We start from the raw sequence: 7,512 nt of genomic DNA on the forward strand, positions 1-7,512 counted from the left end.
CGCAGTTTCTGCTACAAGTCTCCCGAGCAGCCAACCGGAAGTTCCCTCTATGAATTGCACAGTTTTGGCTACTAGTGACCCCAGCAGCCAACTTGAAGTTCCATCTGGGAATTACGCAGTTTTGGCTACTAGTGACCCCAACAACCAACTGGCAGTTCCCTCTGGGAATTGCGCAGTTTTGGCTGCAAGTGACCCCAACAACCAACTTGCAGTTCCCTCTTGGAATTGTGCAGTTTTGGTTGCTAGTGACCCGGGCAGTTCTATAGAAAAGCTACACAATCCCTGCATGCTGACCCTGCTTGCAACCTAATTTGTTCCTCTGGAAAATTGCGCAAATCTGACTATCCAGCCCCGCTGCCCATTCCTTCTGAAAAATACGCAGAGCATGCCTGGCTTGCCTTCTAGTAGCCCAGACTATTCCTCCCAAAATTTGCGCAATTTTTCCTCCCAATCGAGCTAGACCTTGAAGACAGTCACTGACGACTCAGATTTCTTATCTCCATCTCTCAGTGACTCTTGTGCAGTTTTCATCAGCAGTTGCCTAGAGCCATCATCACACATCAGAACCTTCCTGCCTCTCCCGATCACCTGCATCCGAATGATCATGTGTCATGGTAGACTAGGAGGTTTTGGATTTGATGTTGTCTCGTCATGAGTGACTGCAGGTACAGTTAAACCAACGAACATGGCAAGATGACGATTGGGATGAACGAAGGGAGCACATGCAGAATGACAGGTTCACCAATGGATGAACGAACGAAGCATGCAAAGCGGACGAACGAAACAAACATGCACCTTTGCGAATAGATGAGCTTGTCAAGCCTTCCAACATGCAAGCAAGGAACAACATCGTAAAGCTTCATCAAGAGAACCAAGGACCATCGAAGACTCCACGCACTTTGCCAAGCGGAGGTGAAGTTATGATACACCATGAAGACATACATCATCTAGCAGCACTATAGTTGGACATGCACTCCAGCAGCAACACGAATGTACCAGCATTGTCATGTCAAGTCATGTCAAGTCACGTCATGAGTCATGTCACCCACATCTCCACCATGGGTTTGATGTTAATCAATGTGATGTAACGTGGAAGTCCAAGAGACCCACTTGTTGAACAAAGAGTCATGTAAGTCGAAGAGTCATGGAAGTCAAACAGTCATGAGGGTAGTCGAATAGCCACAAGGGTCAGTTTCACCCTTGGCTATAAATACCCCCTCATTTGTACATGCAAAGGGATTTTCACCTTAGCTCCTCCCACATAGCCAAGAGAGTCTGTAATATTTTCTTTGAGGAGTAAGTAGTGGCTCCAACGCCTTGCTGATAGGGTTAGTGATGTATGGTGTAACGATGTGTCTTGGAACTTTTGCTTAATTCAGAAGCCTGTTAACAGGCCAACACGTTTTCACACATGTATTGTATCTGTTGTAAGACTGATCTTTAACACTTGTAATGCATGTTTCTTTAACATATGTTCTACATATGAACTGTTTCATTTGTTGTAATGCATAATCTATTAATGGAAATGTGTTGTATATGTTGTTAATGTTGTCCCATCCATGTCGACTGCTCTGCCAGACATCAGACAAACCTTTCACCTGAACCTTGTTGTAACAACCGTTGCACTTGTTCGAACTGTTCCATGAGTGTTGTACGTGTTATCTTACCTTGTATGTTGTGACTGCTGCATTCGAGTGGACTGCTCCGCCGAAGCTGTGTATGTCCTTTTGTGTTGTGTGTTCCTAGCCGAGTTGGGACTGATCCCTTTCAACCTAGAACTCACCTTCACCTTCTTCCCCTCATAGTGAAAGAACCATTGACACAAGTACACTTACACTCACCAAGCACGTGAACCTCACTTCTTAAAGACAAAGCGAACCACTCTCCAGTGCTGACAAGCAAGAGTTGAGGAAAATCCTTAATACAATGGAAACCAAGCCATCATACCAGATGGGACTCCCACACCAAACGGTGTGAGGTCTAGTTGGGACTTCATACCGGGGTGATCCCCTGATGTTGGTGGATCTAGCATAGTCAACAAGTGCATTCAGTGTCTATATTAGGCTGACTTGTCCACTGGATGGATTGGCTTGTGTAACTAGTAGAATGTATAATGAATATTCGAAAAATCATGAGTGCCATATACCATTGGGAGGGTCTCATAATAAGCTTTCCAGCCATATATGTTATTCTTCCATTTGAGCTAGGTAAATGGAGTAAAAATGCATTCAAAGATAGGGTATCCAAATGGGGCATCCAAAATTCAAAAATCATTTCTCCTCAATTGTGAGGATTTAGAGGGAGTGCCATATACCATTGGTAAGGTCTCGGAATAAGCTTTCCAACTATATATATCATGCAAAAAATGCAAACTAGGTGAGTGGCGTAAAAATGCATTCTCTTTTTCTTGGATACATCAATGACAACTTCTTTCAACAATTACTTAATCCAATGGCTTCATAGAATACTATAGAGAATTTAGGTGAAGGTTCCTCAACTTAATTCTATACTAACATGTAAATATTTTGCCACCCCTTATGTATAAGTGATAATTACCCTCTTGGTTCTTGAAACATATATAAGACTAACTATATATTTTATATCTCAATAATTGGAAATTGACTTGGTGTCTTTACAATTTCCAAAAATATAGATCCTTCTTTTGATCTTTTAGAATGTTAAAAGCTTCTTGTTTCTCCTTTTTTAATTCATGTTGAATGAATTGAGTGATTTGAGCATTATGGAGCTTCTCCAATAGTGCTAAATAACTTGCTTTTTTTGAACCATCAGAGGAAATCATTCATTTTCAAGGTTTGGATAATCTAATTTATGCCACCTCTTTAGTCCTTTAAAAATCATTCATTTTCAAGGTTTGGATAATCTAATTCATGTCACCGCTTTAGTCCTTTTTAGGGGTTCTCAAGTATGATAACCAGTGGAGAAGAGGATTACTTATGTGGCATCATTAAATCTATGCTAATATCACATCCATTTAAATGTTGACCAAAAATCTTTGGTGATACTATTTATTTATTTATTTATTATTATTATTTTATTTTATTAAAGGAACAACAACATAAAGATTCAACTAAAAATCCCTAACCACTAAATTAACTATCTTATTATTTTTTTGTTCCCGGGAATTTTTAACTCTTTATATAAAATTATGTTAAATAACATTTTTTTAAATAAACAAATTAACTTTTACAAATCACATTTTTATAATTTGGTTTTTAAATTTAATAATTACATTTTTATTATTTCTATTTAAAATAAATATTTATTAAAATAAAATTTTATATAAACTTTCAAAAAAAAAAAAAAAATTTTAAATAACACAATATATAACATATTATAGAAAGAAATTCCAAGGGGTTTTGGATAGAGGATGAACGATCGAGTGATGTGATCTATTAAAACACTTCTTGATGTGAAGTCATTGGTTCAATTCCCTTAATCGGGGTGATATATTGGAAATGATGAAGATGTAGTCCTCCCAAGCTTACAAAAAAAACATATTATAGAAAGAAAGAAGAAAAAAAACCTAATTTAGCATATGTTTTAATTTTTGAGCGAAGAGGCCCTTCATAGCCCAGTATGGGGGAGATGAAATGTTGAGGCCCTTCATAGCCCAGTGTGGGGGATATGAAATGTTGATATTACATAATGGATAATTCATTCTATGTTCAGTTTATATGTAATATTTAAAACAAAAATATATTAATAACAAATATTGAACATGATGAAGATGTAGTCCTCCCAAGCTTACAAAAAAACATATTATAGAAAGAAAGAAGAAAGAAAACCTAATTTAGCATATGTTTTAATTTTTGAGCGAAGAGGCCTTTCATAGCCCAGTATGAGGGAGATGAAATGTTGATATTACATAATGTATAATTCATTCTATGTTCAGTTTATATGTAATATTTAAAACAAAAATATATTAGTAACAAAAAATATTTTATTGTCAGCGATAAGTAAAATATTTCAATGCTAAATTATTATTAGTGAATAGGAAAATCAAATCCTATAGGCTTGCTTTGGCAAGGACCAATAAATTGAGAAGTGAAGTGAATGAATTAATTGTTTGCTCACGAACAAGGACTTGCATACATTTTGGTGGGTAGTGACCACTAGTAAAACTACACATTTACAATTTTATTCATGCTAAATTATTATTAGTGAATAGGGAAATCAAATCCTATAGGCTTGCTTTAGAAAGAACCAATAAATTGAGAAGTGAAGTGGATAAATTAATTATTTGCTCGGAAAAAGGACTTGCATAAATTTTGGTGTGTAGTGACCACTAGTAAAACTACACATTTACAGTTTTATTCCTACATAAGTGTTGAGGAAAACATAAATAATAGTTGGAGGTAACTCTTAGTAGGGATATTTATTTACCTCTTATTCCTATTCATTTTTTTTATGCAAATACTTGCTTCAATTATAATGGAAAACAAATGACGGTAAATATGTGAAAAAATGTCTAAAACTCATTACATAAATATTGCAATCACTTGCAGAATTTAGGGACATGTTTATATATATATAACTCATTACATGAATATTACAATCTCTTGCAATGTGTGTGTGAAAGAGAGAGTATTAATAATAACAGGTTTTCAAAATTTAAAATATTTTAATAATATGTTGCTCAAAACTAGCATAGATTCATTTAACTCCAAATCTACCACCTAAGAGAAATAAAATATCTCAAAGTGCACACATTTTCTCAAGGTTTGCACTCAAAAAGATATTTCATGTTGAGAGATTTGATCCCTCTGGATGCTTAGTAGATTTAGAGATAAATGGATTTATGCTGGTTGAGTTGAGAGGATCACTCTGCAATCAAATATGAGAGAGATGTATAAAGTATGTTTGTGTTCAACTTGTAGTTGACACATGTCCCTTAAAAAAAATTGATTAAATAATAATAAAAATATATATATGTGTGTGTGTGTGTTTGGTTTGTTTAAAGTATTATAAAACATCAATAGTCTCACTCGAAGTGGTCATACTAAGGAGAAGTGGTAAAAATATTTCACTCACTCTAAACCATAAATAAAATATTAAAAAACATAAATGAATATACATGTTTAGTTTGTTTAATTAAAAGTATACTGTCCATACTAAGGAGAAGTAGTAAAACTAGCAATTGCACTAGATGTTGCAAAGGAAATTTCGTAAGGAAGTAGCATAGGAAAGAGTAGCATTAAACTGTTACTCTTCTATAATGAAAGTGAAAGTGTCACCAGATGTTGCCAAAGGTTTTAAGTAGAATTTTGGATCTTAGTTAAAGAGGGGGGTCTCAGGAATTGCTTCATTGGCATGACAGGAGTATAAATTATTTCCTACCTCTCCATTTGACATCCTCCTTATATTCCTAAAATTCTGAAACAATCTTTCGAATAAGAATCCGAGGCACCTTCTTCAAGGTTCATCGATTTTTATTCCCATATTCATTTTCATGAGCATTGGAGTTATTTTTAGTCAAATAAAAATGTGGACTATACTCGTGTTCTTGACCAGAGACTCTCTCTTTTGATAGCTATGTTTCTTAATGAATTTTCCAAATCCCGGTTCATTAAATGCCCTTGGTTTTTCATCAACACTAGGGTTGTTGCGAGTTTGGTATGATGTTGTAAAAATATTAAGAGTCACAAGTGATTTTCTTTCATGGGGACAGAGCATTCATTAGGATAGTTGACCATACACTAAATGTAAAAAAATGGATTCCACTCAAACTAATTGATCTGTATGTCCATTTGGTTCAAATTGAGACTAGCTCTATCTTCCTCAAATGCTAAAACAAACTTTTGAATGAGAATTCGAGGCACTACTTCAAGGTACATAAATGTTTATTCCCATATTCATTTTCATGAGCATTGGGGTTATTTTCAGTCAAACAAAATATCGACTATACTCTTGTTCTTGATTATAGACTTTCTCTTTTATATAACTAGATTTCTTAATGAATTGTCCAAATCCTGGTTCATTAATGCCCTTAGTGTTTCATCAACATTAGGGTTGTTTTCAGTAAAATAAGAATAACCAGAAAGGGTTTGTTTGATTTCAAAAAGTGGATAAGCATCAACTTCATCCAAAAATCCCATAAAATTATCATCAAAAATAAGAAGAAAGGAGGATTCTAATTTTATTTCATCACATGTATCCATCATAAGCATTGATTTTTCTTTTTCTATATCTCTAGCTTCATTCTTTTTGTATATCTCTACCTTCATTCTTTTCAACATAAATTATTTTCTTCCTGTCCATTTGACATCCTCCTTGTATTTAGTATTCTACTTGATTTAATGTATTTTCTATCATATTTCCCTTCATTTGGTTTTCAAACATGAGCTATTTTCTCCTCCATTTGGCATCCTCCTTAATTTTTCCTTTACGCCCTCTTTTCTCTCTCACATAAGCAACTCTCCAACAAAAACAAAGATGCTTATTCTCCTCTGTCCTCTCCAAACCTGTGTAATAGTATCAAAACTATTTCCACATAAATTTTGACAAATTTCCTAAATATGAAAATAATTTTGGCACTAACGCTATTGTCAAAGTGTGCTCTCAATGTGACCTCTCACTAAATCTATGCGGCACTAATTTTTGTTCGATAGATTTTCATTGGGTTTATCTATCAAACCAGGATTGTAGGTATTATCACACATATGTCCCCTATGCTAGCCACTGAATACATCAATCATGAAATTTGGACTGTACTCCTATTCTTGAGCAGAGACTCTCTTTTGTATAACTAGGTTGTTCAATGAATCACTAAATCTGTGTGGCACTAATTTTTGTTAGCTAGATTTTCGTTGGGCTGATCTGTCAAACTATGATAGTAGGTATTATCACACATATGTCCCCTATGCTAGCCACTGAATACATCAATCATGAAATTTGGACTGCACTCCTGTTCCTGAGCAGAGCCTGTCTCTTTTGTATAGCTAGATTGTTCAATGAATTTTCCAAATTCTTGTTCATTAATGCTCTTGGTTTATCATATGATATTTCTCCTCTAGAAATGATCATAATCAAAGTAGATTAGTTCTAGGGTTTTCTTTGGATGCTATGGATAAGAGTATACATTATTATTTTAGCTTTGAGCTCGGAAGTCTGATATTTGGATCTGTGTTGATCATGATTCCATCCAGAACCCTCCAAACCTGCTTGGTAGTCATGAATAAGTCTAGAGATGGGAAGTAATTACAAAAGTACCACCCCTTTACTTATAAACATATTTGCCTTATCATATGCAATACATGTCATGACATGTTTTGAAGCACATACCTAACCATGCCAGTTATATCCGTTGTTGCATTAGTTTTAGAACCTTGATGAGCATGTAAAATCAAGTTTACCACCACTTCATACTTTTCCATTATCAATTCTGAGCACTTATAAAAATATTTTCCTTATCAAATGCAATACATGTCACAACACGTTCTAAATAACATACCTTACCGTGCCAGTTATATCCATTGTTGCATTAGTTTTAGA

The sequence above is a fragment of the Pinus tabuliformis genome, chromosome J, assembly GCF_031772625.1.
Source record: "Pinus tabuliformis cultivar Carrire ecotype Pingquan chromosome J, CPIR1, whole genome shotgun sequence".
Taxonomy (NCBI): Eukaryota; Viridiplantae; Streptophyta; class Pinopsida; order Pinales; family Pinaceae; genus Pinus; species Pinus tabuliformis.